Source organism: Ovis aries, chromosome Y, assembly GCF_016772045.2.
Source record: "Ovis aries strain OAR_USU_Benz2616 breed Rambouillet chromosome Y, ARS-UI_Ramb_v3.0, whole genome shotgun sequence".
Classification (NCBI taxonomy): domain Eukaryota; kingdom Metazoa; phylum Chordata; class Mammalia; order Artiodactyla; family Bovidae; genus Ovis; species Ovis aries.
The window spans coordinates 8,061,929-8,082,289 of NC_082741.1; positions in this window are offsets into that span (position 1 = coordinate 8,061,929).

A 20,361-nucleotide genomic window follows, 5' to 3' on the forward strand; every position below is an offset into this window, starting at 1 on the left:
GCTTGTGCTGTGCTGCGCCGCGCGAGCAGGAATGGGACGGGGATGCTCACGCCACGCGCTCCCGGGGAAGGGTTGGCCCAGCACAGCGCAGGACGGCGGGCGGCTCGTGCCGTGCCGCGCGGACAGCAAGTGGGGTTTTGCCCCGCCGGTGGCAGGAGGCCCGGCGCACTCAAGACGTGCAGGGTCGCGACTCGCCACGCGCGCACAGGAGAGGGCTGATACCGTGCGCCGGGGCAAAGGGGCTCGTGGGGCCCCGCGTGCGCAAGAAAGGAGAGCTCGTGCCATGTAGCACGGGCAGGAAAGTGGGGCCTCGCGCGGCCGGTGCCCGGGGAGAGCGCGCCGGCAAGCGCAGGAACGTGTGCGCCTGCGCGGCCTGAGCAGGAAGGGAGGGTTTCGCGCTGCGTCACTCGCGCAGGCTGTGGGTGCACGCGCCGCAGGTGGCTGGGGGGCCCCGCGTGCGCAAGAAGAGAGACGGCGCGCCCTGCAGCGTGGGCAGATGGGTCTCGCCCCGCGCGTGCCGGTGGACACTGCGCGCACACGAAAGGGGTGGGCGCAGAGAACATTTGGGCACGTGCCTCTCCCACCGGGAGAAGGGCTGGTTCCCCGCCCGCGCGGCTTCGGGTCTCTTCGACCTCAGGGGCAGGGGACTGGACGCGCTGAGGCTGCTGCGAGCTGTCTGGAGGGTGGGAGGGGCGGGGAGAGGCGCGCTTGGGACCTCCGCCGCCCGTGGGGAGTAGGAAGTGGCCGGCTATGGCTGCAGCTCGCGGTGACCTGGAGGGGCGCGGGGGTGTGTGGCGCTCCCCGTGGGGCCAGAGGTCCGGCTGGGGCGGCGGCTCGAGGCGCCCACGCCCCCGGGCGACAGGCGCGGCAGGTGAGGAGCCAGAGCCCTCCTGTTGGCACCCGGGGCCGGCCGGCGCGCCAGAGGTGGTTCGCGTGGAAGCCTGGAGACCCGCGACCACGTAGGTGAGGCCGGAAGGGCCCAGAAGTCCGCGCAGCGGTCCTGGTCCCGCCCGCCAGTCCCCTGTGCTCCCCGCAGCGGGCTGGGGATGCCGGACCCCTGAGCCCTCTGAGCGCGTGGCCAAAGAGCTGGCCGTCGGGCGCTGCTCCGAAGTCCGGGAGGTAGGAGAAGGGGTCTTGCTCTCCCCCGGGGGCTGCCCGTACACCCTCAGATTACCCAGCGCGGTGCGCAGCCCCAATGCCGAATGGCCTCTGGTGGCGCTGCCTGTAGTTTGCGCTCAATGCCGGCGGTCGCTTCGGCACAAGCGTGCGACGAGGACGGCCGCTGGGACTGTTCTATAGCTGGGCGCTCCTTAATACCTGGTGGCGATAAGAAGCGTTAGCCACGTGCTGTGCAGGAAGAAGGTGGCAAGGGCAACCCGGGAGAGCACAGACGGAACGGTGAGTCAGAGGTCCTGGCAGGTCCCAGAGGAGGTCGCGCCAGGACCTGCATCTCAGCAGGAGTGCCAGTGTCTTTAGACATCGGGAGCGGGATTTGTATTGTAGGGTTCTGTGGCGTCCTACGCAGACACCTGGGGAAAGCGGGCCTGGACGGATGGACAGCGGTGACTTCCCCTTTAAGGGCTCCAAGCTCATACTGATCCCCACAAGCCCCCACCCCCGCCCCCACTCTCCGCACCGCTCCCCTCCCCCACCCCCCCACACACCCCGGGGTATTAGTATGAAAGGACTTCTCCTTTGTGAAAGGAGTCTCCAGGAGGGCGCCTGTGAGAAGCAGGCTCTGGTGGACTTTGGCTGTGGCGGGTCCAGTTAAGTGCACCGAGCTCAACCCAGGCACGTGCTGGCTGGTATGAGTGTTGACCTCCTGCTTGGCGTAGTGTGCTCTTTGATTCCGCTCAGTGTTCCCAATGGGAGAGGTGAGGCACGGTGCGGAGCATCCGTTTTGTCACTTCTTATGCTAGATTGCCATCGTGTGGAACGTTGTTGTAATTGCCGTTCAGTTCAGGTCAGTGGCTCAGTCGTGTCCGACTCTTGGCGACCCCCTGCATGGCCGCAGGCCAGGCCTCCTGCGCATCACCAGCTCCCGGAGCTTGTTCAAACTCGTGTCCATCGAGTGGGTGATGCCAACCAGCCATCTCCTCGTCTGTCGTCCCCCTTCCCCTGCCCTCAATCTTTCCCAGGGTCGAGTAGCGCAGGGTAGGGACGCCTCCGTGCCCAGTTGAGGGCGTGCTGCCCGCGAGTGGGGACCACTCCGGGCGCGGTTGAGAACACCGGGCCCGCGGGTGGGAACCCCTCCGTGCGCAGTGGAGGAGGCGGGACCCGCAGGTGGGGACCCCCGACTTGGGAGTTGAGGGAGCACTGCCCTCGACTGGGGAGCCCTGCGCGTGTGGGGAAAAGACACCCGTCCCAGGGGGCCTCGCTAGCCCCCTGAGGAAGGGGGACTCGCGCTGCGCCGCGTGGTCAGGTAGGGGGCACTCGCGCAGTGCGTGCCTCGGGGAGGGATGGTCCGCTCGCGCAGGAAACGGGGTGCTCGCGCCGCGCGCGCTGGACCCGAGGCGCTTGTGCTGTGCTGCGCCGCGCGAGCAGGAATGGGACGGGGATGCTCACGCCACGCGCTCCCGGGGAAGGGTTGGCCCAGCACAGCGCAGGACGGCGGGCGGCTCGTGCCGTGCCGCGCGGACAGCAAGTGGGGTTTTGCCCCGCCGGTGGCAGGAGGCCCGGCGCACTCAAGACGTGCAGGGTCGCGACTCGCCACGCGCGCACAGGAGAGGGCTGATACCGTGCGCCGGGGCAAAGGGGCTCGTGGGGCCCCGCGTGCGCAAGAAAGGAGAGCTCGTGCCATGTAGCACGGGCAGGAAAGTGGGGCCTCGCGCGGCCGGTGCCCGGGGAGAGCGCGCCGGCAAGCGCAGGAACGTGTGCGCCTGCGCGGCCTGAGCAGGAAGGGAGGGTTTCGCGCTGCGTCACTCGCGCAGGCTGTGGGTGCACGCGCCGCAGGTGGCTGGGGGGCCCCGCGTGCGCAAGAAGAGAGACGGCGCGCCCTGCAGCGTGGGCAGATGGGTCTCGCCCCGCGCGTGCCGGTGGACACTGCGCGCACACGAAAGGGGTGGGCGCAGAGAACATTTGGGCACGTGCCTCTCCCACCGGGAGAAGGGCTGGTTCCCCGCCCGCGCGGCTTCGGGTCTCTTCGACCTCAGGGGCAGGGGACTGGACGCGCTGAGGCTGCTGCGAGCTGTCTGGAGGGTGGGAGGGGCGGGGAGAGGCGCGCTTGGGACCTCCGCCGCCCGTGGGGAGTAGGAAGTGGCCGGCTATGGCTGCAGCTCGCGGTGACCTGGAGGGGCGCGGGGGTGTGTGGCGCTCCCCGTGGGGCCAGAGGTCCGGCTGGGGCGGCGGCTCGAGGCGCCCACGCCCCCGGGCGACAGGCGCGGCAGGTGAGGAGCCAGAGCCCTCCTGTTGGCACCCGGGGCCGGCCGGCGCGCCAGAGGTGGTTCGCGTGGAAGCCTGGAGACCCGCGACCACGTAGGTGAGGCCGGAAGGGCCCAGAAGTCCGCGCAGCGGTCCTGGTCCCGCCCGCCAGTCCCCTGTGCTCCCCGCAGCGGGCTGGGGATGCCGGACCCCTGAGCCCTCTGAGCGCGTGGCCAAAGAGCTGGCCGTCGGGCGCTGCTCCGAAGTCCGGGAGGTAGGAGAAGGGGTCTTGCTCTCCCCCGGGGGCTGCCCGTACACCCTCAGATTACCCAGCGCGGTGCGCAGCCCCAATGCCGAATGGCCTCTGGTGGCGCTGCCTGTAGTTTGCGCTCAATGCCGGCGGTCGCTTCGGCACAAGCGTGCGACGAGGACGGCCGCTGGGACTGTTCTATAGCTGGGCGCTCCTTAATACCTGGTGGCGATAAGAAGCGTTAGCCACGTGCTGTGCAGGAAGAAGGTGGCAAGGGCAACCCGGGAGAGCACAGACGGAACGGTGAGTCAGAGGTCCTGGCAGGTCCCAGAGGAGGTCGCGCCAGGACCTGCATCTCAGCAGGAGTGCCAGTGTCTTTAGACATCGGGAGCGGGATTTGTATTGTAGGGTTCTGTGGCGTCCTACGCAGACACCTGGGGAAAGCGGGCCTGGACGGATGGACAGCGGTGACTTCCCCTTTAAGGGCTCCAAGCTCATACTGATCCCCACAAGCCCCCACCCCCGCCCCCACTCTCCGCACCGCTCCCCTCCCCCACCCCCCCACACACCCCGGGGTATTAGTATGAAAGGACTTCTCCTTTGTGAAAGGAGTCTCCAGGAGGGCGCCTGTGAGAAGCAGGCTCTGGTGGACTTTGGCTGTGGCGGGTCCAGTTAAGTGCACCGAGCTCAACCCAGGCACGTGCTGGCTGGTATGAGTGTTGACCTCCTGCTTGGCGTAGTGTGCTCTTTGATTCCGCTCAGTGTTCCCAATGGGAGAGGTGAGGCACGGTGCGGAGCATCCGTTTTGTCACTTCTTATGCTAGATTGCCATCGTGTGGAACGTTGTTGTAATTGCCGTTCAGTTCAGGTCAGTGGCTCAGTCGTGTCCGACTCTTGGCGACCCCCTGCATGGCCGCAGGCCAGGCCTCCTGCGCATCACCAGCTCCCGGAGCTTGTTCAAACTCGTGTCCATCGAGTGGGTGATGCCAACCAGCCATCTCCTCGTCTGTCGTCCCCCTTCCCCTGCCCTCAATCTTTCCCAGGGTCGAGTAGCGCAGGGTAGGGACGCCTCCGTGCCCAGTTGAGGGCGTGCTGCCCGCGAGTGGGGACCACTCCGGGCGCGGTTGAGAACACCGGGCCCGCGGGTGGGAACCCCTCCGTGCGCAGTGGAGGAGGCGGGACCCGCAGGTGGGGACCCCCGACTTGGGAGTTGAGGGAGCACTGCCCTCGACTGGGGAGCCCTGCGCGTGTGGGGAAAAGACACCCGTCCCAGGGGGCCTCGCTAGCCCCCTGAGGAAGGGGGACTCGCGCTGCGCCGCGTGGTCAGGTAGGGGGCACTCGCGCAGTGCGTGCCTCGGGGAGGGATGGTCCGCTCGCGCAGGAAACGGGGTGCTCGCGCCGCGCGCGCTGGACCCGAGGCGCTTGTGCTGTGCTGCGCCGCGCGAGCAGGAATGGGACGGGGATGCTCACGCCACGCGCTCCCGGGGAAGGGTTGGCCCAGCACAGCGCAGGACGGCGGGCGGCTCGTGCCGTGCCGCGCGGACAGCAAGTGGGGTTTTGCCCCGCCGGTGGCAGGAGGCCCGGCGCACTCAAGACGTGCAGGGTCGCGACTCGCCACGCGCGCACAGGAGAGGGCTGATACCGTGCGCCGGGGCAAAGGGGCTCGTGGGGCCCCGCGTGCGCAAGAAAGGAGAGCTCGTGCCATGTAGCACGGGCAGGAAAGTGGGGCCTCGCGCGGCCGGTGCCCGGGGAGAGCGCGCCGGCAAGCGCAGGAACGTGTGCGCCTGCGCGGCCTGAGCAGGAAGGGAGGGTTTCGCGCTGCGTCACTCGCGCAGGCTGTGGGTGCACGCGCCGCAGGTGGCTGGGGGGCCCCGCGTGCGCAAGAAGAGAGACGGCGCGCCCTGCAGCGTGGGCAGATGGGTCTCGCCCCGCGCGTGCCGGTGGACACTGCGCGCACACGAAAGGGGTGGGCGCAGAGAACATTTGGGCACGTGCCTCTCCCACCGGGAGAAGGGCTGGTTCCCCGCCCGCGCGGCTTCGGGTCTCTTCGACCTCAGGGGCAGGGGACTGGACGCGCTGAGGCTGCTGCGAGCTGTCTGGAGGGTGGGAGGGGCGGGGAGAGGCGCGCTTGGGACCTCCGCCGCCCGTGGGGAGTAGGAAGTGGCCGGCTATGGCTGCAGCTCGCGGTGACCTGGAGGGGCGCGGGGGTGTGTGGCGCTCCCCGTGGGGCCAGAGGTCCGGCTGGGGCGGCGGCTCGAGGCGCCCACGCCCCCGGGCGACAGGCGCGGCAGGTGAGGAGCCAGAGCCCTCCTGTTGGCACCCGGGGCCGGCCGGCGCGCCAGAGGTGGTTCGCGTGGAAGCCTGGAGACCCGCGACCACGTAGGTGAGGCCGGAAGGGCCCAGAAGTCCGCGCAGCGGTCCTGGTCCCGCCCGCCAGTCCCCTGTGCTCCCCGCAGCGGGCTGGGGATGCCGGACCCCTGAGCCCTCTGAGCGCGTGGCCAAAGAGCTGGCCGTCGGGCGCTGCTCCGAAGTCCGGGAGGTAGGAGAAGGGGTCTTGCTCTCCCCCGGGGGCTGCCCGTACACCCTCAGATTACCCAGCGCGGTGCGCAGCCCCAATGCCGAATGGCCTCTGGTGGCGCTGCCTGTAGTTTGCGCTCAATGCCGGCGGTCGCTTCGGCACAAGCGTGCGACGAGGACGGCCGCTGGGACTGTTCTATAGCTGGGCGCTCCTTAATACCTGGTGGCGATAAGAAGCGTTAGCCACGTGCTGTGCAGGAAGAAGGTGGCAAGGGCAACCCGGGAGAGCACAGACGGAACGGTGAGTCAGAGGTCCTGGCAGGTCCCAGAGGAGGTCGCGCCAGGACCTGCATCTCAGCAGGAGTGCCAGTGTCTTTAGACATCGGGAGCGGGATTTGTATTGTAGGGTTCTGTGGCGTCCTACGCAGACACCTGGGGAAAGCGGGCCTGGACGGATGGACAGCGGTGACTTCCCCTTTAAGGGCTCCAAGCTCATACTGATCCCCACAAGCCCCCACCCCCGCCCCCACTCTCCGCACCGCTCCCCTCCCCCACCCCCCCACACACCCCGGGGTATTAGTATGAAAGGACTTCTCCTTTGTGAAAGGAGTCTCCAGGAGGGCGCCTGTGAGAAGCAGGCTCTGGTGGACTTTGGCTGTGGCGGGTCCAGTTAAGTGCACCGAGCTCAACCCAGGCACGTGCTGGCTGGTATGAGTGTTGACCTCCTGCTTGGCGTAGTGTGCTCTTTGATTCCGCTCAGTGTTCCCAATGGGAGAGGTGAGGCACGGTGCGGAGCATCCGTTTTGTCACTTCTTATGCTAGATTGCCATCGTGTGGAACGTTGTTGTAATTGCCGTTCAGTTCAGGTCAGTGGCTCAGTCGTGTCCGACTCTTGGCGACCCCCTGCATGGCCGCAGGCCAGGCCTCCTGCGCATCACCAGCTCCCGGGAGCTTGTTCAAACTCGTGTCCATCGAGTGGGTGATGCCAACCAGCCATCTCCTCGTCTGTCGTCCCCCTTCCCCTGCCCTCAATCTTTCCCAGGGTCGAGTAGCGCAGGGTAGGGACGCCTCCGTGCCCAGTTGAGGGCGTGCTGCCCGCGAGTGGGGACCACTCCGGGCGCGGTTGAGAACACCGGGCCCGCGGGTGGGAACCCCTCCGTGCGCAGTGGAGGAGGCGGGACCCGCAGGTGGGGACCCCCGACTTGGGAGTTGAGGGAGCACTGCCCTCGACTGGGGAGCCCTGCGCGTGTGGGGAAAAGACACCCGTCCCAGGGGGCCTCGCTAGCCCCCTGAGGAAGGGGGACTCGCGCTGCGCCGCGTGGTCAGGTAGGGGGCACTCGCGCAGTGCGTGCCTCGGGGAGGGATGGTCCGCTCGCGCAGGAAACGGGGTGCTCGCGCCGCGCGCGCTGGACCCGAGGCGCTTGTGCTGTGCTGCGCCGCGCGAGCAGGAATGGGACGGGGATGCTCACGCCACGCGCTCCCGGGGAAGGGTTGGCCCAGCACAGCGCAGGACGGCGGGCGGCTCGTGCCGTGCCGCGCGGACAGCAAGTGGGGTTTTGCCCCGCCGGTGGCAGGAGGCCCGGCGCACTCAAGACGTGCAGGGTCGCGACTCGCCACGCGCGCACAGGAGAGGGCTGATACCGTGCGCCGGGGCAAAGGGGCTCGTGGGGCCCCGCGTGCGCAAGAAAGGAGAGCTCGTGCCATGTAGCACGGGCAGGAAAGTGGGGCCTCGCGCGGCCGGTGCCCGGGGAGAGCGCGCCGGCAAGCGCAGGAACGTGTGCGCCTGCGCGGCCTGAGCAGGAAGGGAGGGTTTCGCGCTGCGTCACTCGCGCAGGCTGTGGGTGCACGCGCCGCAGGTGGCTGGGGGGCCCCGCGTGCGCAAGAAGAGAGACGGCGCGCCCTGCAGCGTGGGCAGATGGGTCTCGCCCCGCGCGTGCCGGTGGACACTGCGCGCACACGAAAGGGGTGGGCGCAGAGAACATTTGGGCACGTGCCTCTCCCACCGGGAGAAGGGCTGGTTCCCCGCCCGCGCGGCTTCGGGTCTCTTCGACCTCAGGGGCAGGGGACTGGACGCGCTGAGGCTGCTGCGAGCTGTCTGGAGGGTGGGAGGGGCGGGGAGAGGCGCGCTTGGGACCTCCGCCGCCCGTGGGGAGTAGGAAGTGGCCGGCTATGGCTGCAGCTCGCGGTGACCTGGAGGGGCGCGGGGGTGTGTGGCGCTCCCCGTGGGGCCAGAGGTCCGGCTGGGGCGGCGGCTCGAGGCGCCCACGCCCCCGGGCGACAGGCGCGGCAGGTGAGGAGCCAGAGCCCTCCTGTTGGCACCCGGGGCCGGCCGGCGCGCCAGAGGTGGTTCGCGTGGAAGCCTGGAGACCCGCGACCACGTAGGTGAGGCCGGAAGGGCCCAGAAGTCCGCGCAGCGGTCCTGGTCCCGCCCGCCAGTCCCCTGTGCTCCCCGCAGCGGGCTGGGGATGCCGGACCCCTGAGCCCTCTGAGCGCGTGGCCAAAGAGCTGGCCGTCGGGCGCTGCTCCGAAGTCCGGGAGGTAGGAGAAGGGGTCTTGCTCTCCCCCGGGGGCTGCCCGTACACCCTCAGATTACCCAGCGCGGTGCGCAGCCCCAATGCCGAATGGCCTCTGGTGGCGCTGCCTGTAGTTTGCGCTCAATGCCGGCGGTCGCTTCGGCACAAGCGTGCGACGAGGACGGCCGCTGGGACTGTTCTATAGCTGGGCGCTCCTTAATACCTGGTGGCGATAAGAAGCGTTAGCCACGTGCTGTGCAGGAAGAAGGTGGCAAGGGCAACCCGGGAGAGCACAGACGGAACGGTGAGTCAGAGGTCCTGGCAGGTCCCAGAGGAGGTCGCGCCAGGACCTGCATCTCAGCAGGAGTGCCAGTGTCTTTAGACATCGGGAGCGGGATTTGTATTGTAGGGTTCTGTGGCGTCCTACGCAGACACCTGGGGAAAGCGGGCCTGGACGGATGGACAGCGGTGACTTCCCCTTTAAGGGCTCCAAGCTCATACTGATCCCCACAAGCCCCCACCCCCGCCCCCACTCTCCGCACCGCTCCCCTCCCCCACCCCCCCACACACCCCGGGGTATTAGTATGAAAGGACTTCTCCTTTGTGAAAGGAGTCTCCAGGAGGGCGCCTGTGAGAAGCAGGCTCTGGTGGACTTTGGCTGTGGCGGGTCCAGTTAAGTGCACCGAGCTCAACCCAGGCACGTGCTGGCTGGTATGAGTGTTGACCTCCTGCTTGGCGTAGTGTGCTCTTTGATTCCGCTCAGTGTTCCCAATGGGAGAGGTGAGGCACGGTGCGGAGCATCCGTTTTGTCACTTCTTATGCTAGATTGCCATCGTGTGGAACGTTGTTGTAATTGCCGTTCAGTTCAGGTCAGTGGCTCAGTCGTGTCCGACTCTTGGCGACCCCCTGCATGGCCGCAGGCCAGGCCTCCTGCGCATCACCAGCTCCCGGAGCTTGTTCAAACTCGTGTCCATCGAGTGGGTGATGCCAACCAGCCATCTCCTCGTCTGTCGTCCCCCTTCCCCTGCCCTCAATCTTTCCCAGGGTCGAGTAGCGCAGGGTAGGGACGCCTCCGTGCCCAGTTGAGGGCGTGCTGCCCGCGAGTGGGGACCACTCCGGGCGCGGTTGAGAACACCGGGCCCGCGGGTGGGAACCCCTCCGTGCGCAGTGGAGGAGGCGGGACCCGCAGGTGGGGACCCCCGACTTGGGAGTTGAGGGAGCACTGCCCTCGACTGGGGAGCCCTGCGCGTGTGGGGAAAAGACACCCGTCCCAGGGGGCCTCGCTAGCCCCCTGAGGAAGGGGGACTCGCGCTGCGCCGCGTGGTCAGGTAGGGGGCACTCGCGCAGTGCGTGCCTCGGGGAGGGATGGTCCGCTCGCGCAGGAAACGGGGTGCTCGCGCCGCGCGCGCTGGACCCGAGGCGCTTGTGCTGTGCTGCGCCGCGCGAGCAGGAATGGGACGGGGATGCTCACGCCACGCGCTCCCGGGGAAGGGTTGGCCCAGCACAGCGCAGGACGGCGGGCGGCTCGTGCCGTGCCGCGCGGACAGCAAGTGGGGTTTTGCCCCGCCGGTGGCAGGAGGCCCGGCGCACTCAAGACGTGCAGGGTCGCGACTCGCCACGCGCGCACAGGAGAGGGCTGATACCGTGCGCCGGGGCAAAGGGGCTCGTGGGGCCCCGCGTGCGCAAGAAAGGAGAGCTCGTGCCATGTAGCACGGGCAGGAAAGTGGGGCCTCGCGCGGCCGGTGCCCGGGGAGAGCGCGCCGGCAAGCGCAGGAACGTGTGCGCCTGCGCGGCCTGAGCAGGAAGGGAGGGTTTCGCGCTGCGTCACTCGCGCAGGCTGTGGGTGCACGCGCCGCAGGTGGCTGGGGGGCCCCGCGTGCGCAAGAAGAGAGACGGCGCGCCCTGCAGCGTGGGCAGATGGGTCTCGCCCCGCGCGTGCCGGTGGACACTGCGCGCACACGAAAGGGGTGGGCGCAGAGAACATTTGGGCACGTGCCTCTCCCACCGGGAGAAGGGCTGGTTCCCCGCCCGCGCGGCTTCGGGTCTCTTCGACCTCAGGGGCAGGGGACTGGACGCGCTGAGGCTGCTGCGAGCTGTCTGGAGGGTGGGAGGGGCGGGGAGAGGCGCGCTTGGGACCTCCGCCGCCCGTGGGGAGTAGGAAGTGGCCGGCTATGGCTGCAGCTCGCGGTGACCTGGAGGGGCGCGGGGGTGTGTGGCGCTCCCCGTGGGGCCAGAGGTCCGGCTGGGGCGGCGGCTCGAGGCGCCCACGCCCCCGGGCGACAGGCGCGGCAGGTGAGGAGCCAGAGCCCTCCTGTTGGCACCCGGGGCCGGCCGGCGCGCCAGAGGTGGTTCGCGTGGAAGCCTGGAGACCCGCGACCACGTAGGTGAGGCCGGAAGGGCCCAGAAGTCCGCGCAGCGGTCCTGGTCCCGCCCGCCAGTCCCCTGTGCTCCCCGCAGCGGGCTGGGGATGCCGGACCCCTGAGCCCTCTGAGCGCGTGGCCAAAGAGCTGGCCGTCGGGCGCTGCTCCGAAGTCCGGGAGGTAGGAGAAGGGGTCTTGCTCTCCCCCGGGGGCTGCCCGTACACCCTCAGATTACCCAGCGCGGTGCGCAGCCCCAATGCCGAATGGCCTCTGGTGGCGCTGCCTGTAGTTTGCGCTCAATGCCGGCGGTCGCTTCGGCACAAGCGTGCGACGAGGACGGCCGCTGGGACTGTTCTATAGCTGGGCGCTCCTTAATACCTGGTGGCGATAAGAAGCGTTAGCCACGTGCTGTGCAGGAAGAAGGTGGCAAGGGCAACCCGGGAGAGCACAGACGGAACGGTGAGTCAGAGGTCCTGGCAGGTCCCAGAGGAGGTCGCGCCAGGACCTGCATCTCAGCAGGAGTGCCAGTGTCTTTAGACATCGGGAGCGGGATTTGTATTGTAGGGTTCTGTGGCGTCCTACGCAGACACCTGGGGAAAGCGGGCCTGGACGGATGGACAGCGGTGACTTCCCCTTTAAGGGCTCCAAGCTCATACTGATCCCCACAAGCCCCCACCCCCGCCCCCACTCTCCGCACCGCTCCCCTCCCCCACCCCCCCACACACCCCGGGGTATTAGTATGAAAGGACTTCTCCTTTGTGAAAGGAGTCTCCAGGAGGGCGCCTGTGAGAAGCAGGCTCTGGTGGACTTTGGCTGTGGCGGGTCCAGTTAAGTGCACCGAGCTCAACCCAGGCACGTGCTGGCTGGTATGAGTGTTGACCTCCTGCTTGGCGTAGTGTGCTCTTTGATTCCGCTCAGTGTTCCCAATGGGAGAGGTGAGGCACGGTGCGGAGCATCCGTTTTGTCACTTCTTATGCTAGATTGCCATCGTGTGGAACGTTGTTGTAATTGCCGTTCAGTTCAGGTCAGTGGCTCAGTCGTGTCCGACTCTTGGCGACCCCCTGCATGGCCGCAGGCCAGGCCTCCTGCGCATCACCAGCTCCCGGAGCTTGTTCAAACTCGTGTCCATCGAGTGGGTGATGCCAACCAGCCATCTCCTCGTCTGTCGTCCCCCTTCCCCTGCCCTCAATCTTTCCCAGGGTCGAGTAGCGCAGGGTAGGGACGCCTCCGTGCCCAGTTGAGGGCGTGCTGCCCGCGAGTGGGGACCACTCCGGGCGCGGTTGAGAACACCGGGCCCGCGGGTGGGAACCCCTCCGTGCGCAGTGGAGGAGGCGGGACCCGCAGGTGGGGACCCCCGACTTGGGAGTTGAGGGAGCACTGCCCTCGACTGGGGAGCCCTGCGCGTGTGGGGAAAAGACACCCGTCCCAGGGGGCCTCGCTAGCCCCCTGAGGAAGGGGGACTCGCGCTGCGCCGCGTGGTCAGGTAGGGGGCACTCGCGCAGTGCGTGCCTCGGGGAGGGATGGTCCGCTCGCGCAGGAAACGGGGTGCTCGCGCCGCGCGCGCTGGACCCGAGGCGCTTGTGCTGTGCTGCGCCGCGCGAGCAGGAATGGGACGGGGATGCTCACGCCACGCGCTCCCGGGGAAGGGTTGGCCCAGCACAGCGCAGGACGGCGGGCGGCTCGTGCCGTGCCGCGCGGACAGCAAGTGGGGTTTTGCCCCGCCGGTGGCAGGAGGCCCGGCGCACTCAAGACGTGCAGGGTCGCGACTCGCCACGCGCGCACAGGAGAGGGCTGATACCGTGCGCCGGGGCAAAGGGGCTCGTGGGGCCCCGCGTGCGCAAGAAAGGAGAGCTCGTGCCATGTAGCACGGGCAGGAAAGTGGGGCCTCGCGCGGCCGGTGCCCGGGGAGAGCGCGCCGGCAAGCGCAGGAACGTGTGCGCCTGCGCGGCCTGAGCAGGAAGGGAGGGTTTCGCGCTGCGTCACTCGCGCAGGCTGTGGGTGCACGCGCCGCAGGTGGCTGGGGGGCCCCGCGTGCGCAAGAAGAGAGACGGCGCGCCCTGCAGCGTGGGCAGATGGGTCTCGCCCCGCGCGTGCCGGTGGACACTGCGCGCACACGAAAGGGGTGGGCGCAGAGAACATTTGGGCACGTGCCTCTCCCACCGGGAGAAGGGCTGGTTCCCCGCCCGCGCGGCTTCGGGTCTCTTCGACCTCAGGGGCAGGGGACTGGACGCGCTGAGGCTGCTGCGAGCTGTCTGGAGGGTGGGAGGGGCGGGGAGAGGCGCGCTTGGGACCTCCGCCGCCCGTGGGGAGTAGGAAGTGGCCGGCTATGGCTGCAGCTCGCGGTGACCTGGAGGGGCGCGGGGGTGTGTGGCGCTCCCCGTGGGGCCAGAGGTCCGGCTGGGGCGGCGGCTCGAGGCGCCCACGCCCCCGGGCGACAGGCGCGGCAGGTGAGGAGCCAGAGCCCTCCTGTTGGCACCCGGGGCCGGCCGGCGCGCCAGAGGTGGTTCGCGTGGAAGCCTGGAGACCCGCGACCACGTAGGTGAGGCCGGAAGGGCCCAGAAGTCCGCGCAGCGGTCCTGGTCCCGCCCGCCAGTCCCCTGTGCTCCCCGCAGCGGGCTGGGGATGCCGGACCCCTGAGCCCTCTGAGCGCGTGGCCAAAGAGCTGGCCGTCGGGCGCTGCTCCGAAGTCCGGGAGGTAGGAGAAGGGGTCTTGCTCTCCCCCGGGGGCTGCCCGTACACCCTCAGATTACCCAGCGCGGTGCGCAGCCCCAATGCCGAATGGCCTCTGGTGGCGCTGCCTGTAGTTTGCGCTCAATGCCGGCGGTCGCTTCGGCACAAGCGTGCGACGAGGACGGCCGCTGGGACTGTTCTATAGCTGGGCGCTCCTTAATACCTGGTGGCGATAAGAAGCGTTAGCCACGTGCTGTGCAGGAAGAAGGTGGCAAGGGCAACCCGGGAGAGCACAGACGGAACGGTGAGTCAGAGGTCCTGGCAGGTCCCAGAGGAGGTCGCGCCAGGACCTGCATCTCAGCAGGAGTGCCAGTGTCTTTAGACATCGGGAGCGGGATTTGTATTGTAGGGTTCTGTGGCGTCCTACGCAGACACCTGGGGAAAGCGGGCCTGGACGGATGGACAGCGGTGACTTCCCCTTTAAGGGCTCCAAGCTCATACTGATCCCCACAAGCCCCCACCCCCGCCCCCACTCTCCGCACCGCTCCCCTCCCCCACCCCCCCACACACCCCGGGGTATTAGTATGAAAGGACTTCTCCTTTGTGAAAGGAGTCTCCAGGAGGGCGCCTGTGAGAAGCAGGCTCTGGTGGACTTTGGCTGTGGCGGGTCCAGTTAAGTGCACCGAGCTCAACCCAGGCACGTGCTGGCTGGTATGAGTGTTGACCTCCTGCTTGGCGTAGTGTGCTCTTTGATTCCGCTCAGTGTTCCCAATGGGAGAGGTGAGGCACGGTGCGGAGCATCCGTTTTGTCACTTCTTATGCTAGATTGCCATCGTGTGGAACGTTGTTGTAATTGCCGTTCAGTTCAGGTCAGTGGCTCAGTCGTGTCCGACTCTTGGCGACCCCCTGCATGGCCGCAGGCCAGGCCTCCTGCGCATCACCAGCTCCCGGGAGCTTGTTCAAACTCGTGTCCATCGAGTGGGTGATGCCAACCAGCCATCTCCTCGTCTGTCGTCCCCCTTCCCCTGCCCTCAATCTTTCCCAGGGTCGAGTAGCGCAGGGTAGGGACGCCTCCGTGCCCAGTTGAGGGCGTGCTGCCCGCGAGTGGGGACCACTCCGGGCGCGGTTGAGAACACCGGGCCCGCGGGTGGGAACCCCTCCGTGCGCAGTGGAGGAGGCGGGACCCGCAGGTGGGGACCCCCGACTTGGGAGTTGAGGGAGCACTGCCCTCGACTGGGGAGCCCTGCGCGTGTGGGGAAAAGACACCCGTCCCAGGGGGCCTCGCTAGCCCCCTGAGGAAGGGGGACTCGCGCTGCGCCGCGTGGTCAGGTAGGGGGCACTCGCGCAGTGCGTGCCTCGGGGAGGGATGGTCCGCTCGCGCAGGAAACGGGGTGCTCGCGCCGCGCGCGCTGGACCCGAGGCGCTTGTGCTGTGCTGCGCCGCGCGAGCAGGAATGGGACGGGGATGCTCACGCCACGCGCTCCCGGGGAAGGGTTGGCCCAGCACAGCGCAGGACGGCGGGCGGCTCGTGCCGTGCCGCGCGGACAGCAAGTGGGGTTTTGCCCCGCCGGTGGCAGGAGGCCCGGCGCACTCAAGACGTGCAGGGTCGCGACTCGCCACGCGCGCACAGGAGAGGGCTGATACCGTGCGCCGGGGCAAAGGGGCTCGTGGGGCCCCGCGTGCGCAAGAAAGGAGAGCTCGTGCCATGTAGCACGGGCAGGAAAGTGGGGCCTCGCGCGGCCGGTGCCCGGGGAGAGCGCGCCGGCAAGCGCAGGAACGTGTGCGCCTGCGCGGCCTGAGCAGGAAGGGAGGGTTTCGCGCTGCGTCACTCGCGCAGGCTGTGGGTGCACGCGCCGCAGGTGGCTGGGGGGCCCCGCGTGCGCAAGAAGAGAGACGGCGCGCCCTGCAGCGTGGGCAGATGGGTCTCGCCCCGCGCGTGCCGGTGGACACTGCGCGCACACGAAAGGGGTGGGCGCAGAGAACATTTGGGCACGTGCCTCTCCCACCGGGAGAAGGGCTGGTTCCCCGCCCGCGCGGCTTCGGGTCTCTTCGACCTCAGGGGCAGGGGACTGGACGCGCTGAGGCTGCTGCGAGCTGTCTGGAGGGTGGGAGGGGCGGGGAGAGGCGCGCTTGGGACCTCCGCCGCCCGTGGGGAGTAGGAAGTGGCCGGCTATGGCTGCAGCTCGCGGTGACCTGGAGGGGCGCGGGGGTGTGTGGCGCTCCCCGTGGGGCCAGAGGTCCGGCTGGGGCGGCGGCTCGAGGCGCCCACGCCCCCGGGCGACAGGCGCGGCAGGTGAGGAGCCAGAGCCCTCCTGTTGGCACCCGGGGCCGGCCGGCGCGCCAGAGGTGGTTCGCGTGGAAGCCTGGAGACCCGCGACCACGTAGGTGAGGCCGGAAGGGCCCAGAAGTCCGCGCAGCGGTCCTGGTCCCGCCCGCCAGTCCCCTGTGCTCCCCGCAGCGGGCTGGGGATGCCGGACCCCTGAGCCCTCTGAGCGCGTGGCCAAAGAGCTGGCCGTCGGGCGCTGCTCCGAAGTCCGGGAGGTAGGAGAAGGGGTCTTGCTCTCCCCCGGGGGCTGCCCGTACACCCTCAGATTACCCAGCGCGGTGCGCAGCCCCAATGCCGAATGGCCTCTGGTGGCGCTGCCTGTAGTTTGCGCTCAATGCCGGCGGTCGCTTCGGCACAAGCGTGCGACGAGGACGGCCGCTGGGACTGTTCTATAGCTGGGCGCTCCTTAATACCTGGTGGCGATAAGAAGCGTTAGCCACGTGCTGTGCAGGAAGAAGGTGGCAAGGGCAACCCGGGAGAGCACAGACGGAACGGTGAGTCAGAGGTCCTGGCAGGTCCCAGAGGAGGTCGCGCCAGGACCTGCATCTCAGCAGGAGTGCCAGTGTCTTTAGACATCGGGAGCGGGATTTGTATTGTAGGGTTCTGTGGCGTCCTACGCAGACACCTGGGGAAAGCGGGCCTGGACGGATGGACAGCGGTGACTTCCCCTTTAAGGGCTCCAAGCTCATACTGATCCCCACAAGCCCCCACCCCCGCCCCCACTCTCCGCACCGCTCCCCTCCCCCACCCCCCCACACACCCCGGGGTATTAGTATGAAAGGACTTCTCCTTTGTGAAAGGAGTCTCCAGGAGGGCGCCTGTGAGAAGCAGGCTCTGGTGGACTTTGGCTGTGGCGGGTCCAGTTAAGTGCACCGAGCTCAACCCAGGCACGTGCTGGCTGGTATGAGTGTTGACCTCCTGCTTGGCGTAGTGTGCTCTTTGATTCCGCTCAGTGTTCCCAATGGGAGAGGTGAGGCACGGTGCGGAGCATCCGTTTTGTCACTTCTTATGCTAGATTGCCATCGTGTGGAACGTTGTTGTAATTGCCGTTCAGTTCAGGTCAGTGGCTCAGTCGTGTCCGACTCTTGGCGACCCCCTGCATGGCCGCAGGCCAGGCCTCCTGCGCATCACCAGCTCCCGGAGCTTGTTCAAACTCGTGTCCATCGAGTGGGTGATGCCAACCAGCCATCTCCTCGTCTGTCGTCCCCCTTCCCCTGCCCTCAATCTTTCCCAGGGTCGAGTAGCGCAGGGTAGGGACGCCTCCGTGCCCAGTTGAGGGCGTGCTGCCCGCGAGTGGGGACCACTCCGGGCGCGGTTGAGAACACCGGGCCCGCGGGTGGGAACCCCTCCGTGCGCAGTGGAGGAGGCGGGACCCGCAGGTGGGGACCCCCGACTTGGGAGTTGAGGGAGCACTGCCCTCGACTGGGGAGCCCTGCGCGTGTGGGGAAAAGACACCCGTCCCAGGGGGCCTCGCTAGCCCCCTGAGGAAGGGGGACTCGCGCTGCGCCGCGTGGTCAGGTAGGGGGCACTCGCGCAGTGCGTGCCTCGGGGAGGGATGGTCCGCTCGCGCAGGAAACGGGGTGCTCGCGCCGCGCGCGCTGGACCCGAGGCGCTTGTGCTGTGCTGCGCCGCGCGAGCAGGAATGGGACGGGGATGCTCACGCCACGCGCTCCCGGGGAAGGGTTGGCCCAGCACAGCGCAGGACGGCGGGCGGCTCGTGCCGTGCCGCGCGGACAGCAAGTGGGGTTTTGCCCCGCCGGTGGCAGGAGGCCCGGCGCACTCAAGACGTGCAGGGTCGCGACTCGCCACGCGCGCACAGGAGAGGGCTGATACCGTGCGCCGGGGCAAAGGGGCTCGTGGGGCCCCGCGTGCGCAAGAAAGGAGAGCTCGTGCCATGTAGCACGGGCAGGAAAGTGGGGCCTCGCGCGGCCGGTGCCCGGGGAGAGCGCGCCGGCAAGCGCAGGAACGTGTGCGCCTGCGCGGCCTGAGCAGGAAGGGAGGGTTTCGCGCTGCGTCACTCGCGCAGGCTGTGGGTGCACGCGCCGCAGGTGGCTGGGGGGCCCCGCGTGCGCAAGAAGAGAGACGGCGCGCCCTGCAGCGTGGGCAGATGGGTCTCGCCCCGCGCGTGCCGGTGGACACTGCGCGCACACGAAAGGGGTGGGCGCAGAGAACATTTGGGCACGTGCCTCTCCCACCGGGAGAAGGGCTGGTTCCCCGCCCGCGCGGCTTCGGGTCTCTTCGACCTCAGGGGCAGGGGACTGGACGCGCTGAGGCTGCTGCGAGCTGTCTGGAGGGTGGGAGGGGCGGGGAGAGGCGCGCTTGGGACCTCCGCCGCCCGTGGGGAGTAGGAAGTGGCCGGCTATGGCTGCAGCTCGCGGTGACCTGGAGGGGCGCGGGGGTGTGTGGCGCTCCCCGTGGGGCCAGAGGTCCGGCTGGGGCGGCGGCTCGAGGCGCCCACGCCCCCGGGCGACAGGCGCGGCAGGTGAGGAGCCAGAGCCCTCCTGTTGGCACCCGGGGCCGGCCGGCGCGCCAGAGGTGGTTCGCGTGGAAGCCTGGAGACCCGCGACCACGTAGGTGAGGCCGGAAGGGCCCAGAAGTCCGCGCAGCGGTCCTGGTCCCGCCCGCCAGTCCCCTGTGCTCCCCGCAGCGGGCTGGGGATGCCGGACCCCTGAGCCCTCTGAGCGCGTGGCCAAAGAGCTGGCCGTCGGGCGCTGCTCCGAAGTCCGGGAGGTAGGAGAAGGGGTCTTGCTCTCCCCCGGGGGCTGCCCGTACACCCTCAGATTACCCAGCGCGGTGCGCAGCCCCAATGCCGAATGGCCTCTGGTGGCGCTGCCTGTAGTTTGCGCTCAATGCCGGCGGTCGCTTCGGCACAAGCGTGCGACGAGGACGGCCGCTGGGACTGTTCTATAGCTGGGCGCTCCTTAATACCTGGTGGCGATAAGAAGCGTTAGCCACGTGCTGTGCAGGAAGAAGGTGGCAAGGGCAACCCGGGAGAGCACAGACGGAACGGTGAGTCAGAGGTCCTGGCAGGTCCCAGAGGAGGTCGCGCCAGGACCTGCATCTCAGCAGGAGTGCCAGTGTCTTTAGACATCGGGAGCGGGATTTGTATTGTAGGGTTCTGTGGCGTCCTACGCAGACACCTGGGGAAAGCGGGCCTGGACGGATGGACAGCGGTGACTTCCCCTTTAAGGGCTCCAAGCTCATACTGATCCCCACAAGCCCCCACCCCCGCCCCCACTCTCCGCACCGCTCCCCTCCCCCACCCCCCCACACACCCCGGGGTATTAGTATGAAAGGACTTCTCCTTTGTGAAAGGAGTCTCCAGGAGGGCGCCTGTGAGAAGCAGGCTCTGGTGGACTTTGGCTGTGGCGGGTCCAGTTAAGTGCACCGAGCTCAACCCAGGCACGTGCTGGCTGGTATGAGTGTTGACCTCCTGCTTGGCGTAGTGTGCTCTTTGATTCCGCTCAGTGTTCCCAATGGGAGAGGTGAGGCACGGTGCGGAGCATCCGTTTTGTCACTTCTTATGCTAGATTGCCATCGTGTGGAACGTTGTTGTAATTGCCGTTCAGTTCAGGTCAGTGGCTCAGTCGTGTCCGACTCTTGGCGACCCCCTGCATGGCCGCAGGCCAGGCCTCCTGCGCATCACCAGCTCCCGGGAGCTTGTTCAAACTCGTGTCCATCGAGTGGGTGATGCCAACCAGCCATCTCCTCGTCTGTCGTCCCCCTTCCCCTGCCCTCAATCTTTCCCAGGGTCGAGTAGCGCAGGGTAGGGACGCCTCCGTGCCCAGTTGAGGGCGTGCTGCCCGCGAGTGGGGACCACTCCGGGCGCGGTTGAGAACACCGGGCCCGCGGGTGGGAACCCCTCCGTGCGCAGTGGAGGAGGCGGGACCCGCAGGTGGGGACCCCCGACTTGGGAGTTGAGGGAGCACTGCCCTCGACTGGGGAGCCCTGCGCGTGTGGGGAAAAGACACCCGTCCCAGGGGGCCTCGCTAGCCCCCTGAGGAAGGGGGACTCGCGCTGCGCCGCGTGGTCAGGTAGGGGGCACTCGCGCAGTGCGTGCCTCGGGGAGGGATGGTCCGCTCGCGCAGGAAACGGGGTGCTCGCGCCGCGCGCGCTGGACCCGAGGCGCTTGTGCTGTGCTGCGCCGCGCGAGCAGGAATGGGACGGGGATGCTCACGCCACGCGCTCCCGGGGAAGGGTTGGCCCAGCACAGCGCAGGACGGCGGGCGGCTCGTGCCGTGCCGCGCGGACAGCAAGTGGGGTTTTGCCCCGCCGGTGGCAGGAGGCCCGGCGCACTCAAGACGTGCAGGGTCGCGACTCGCCACGCGCGCACAGGAGAGGGCTGATACCGTGCGCCGGGGCAAA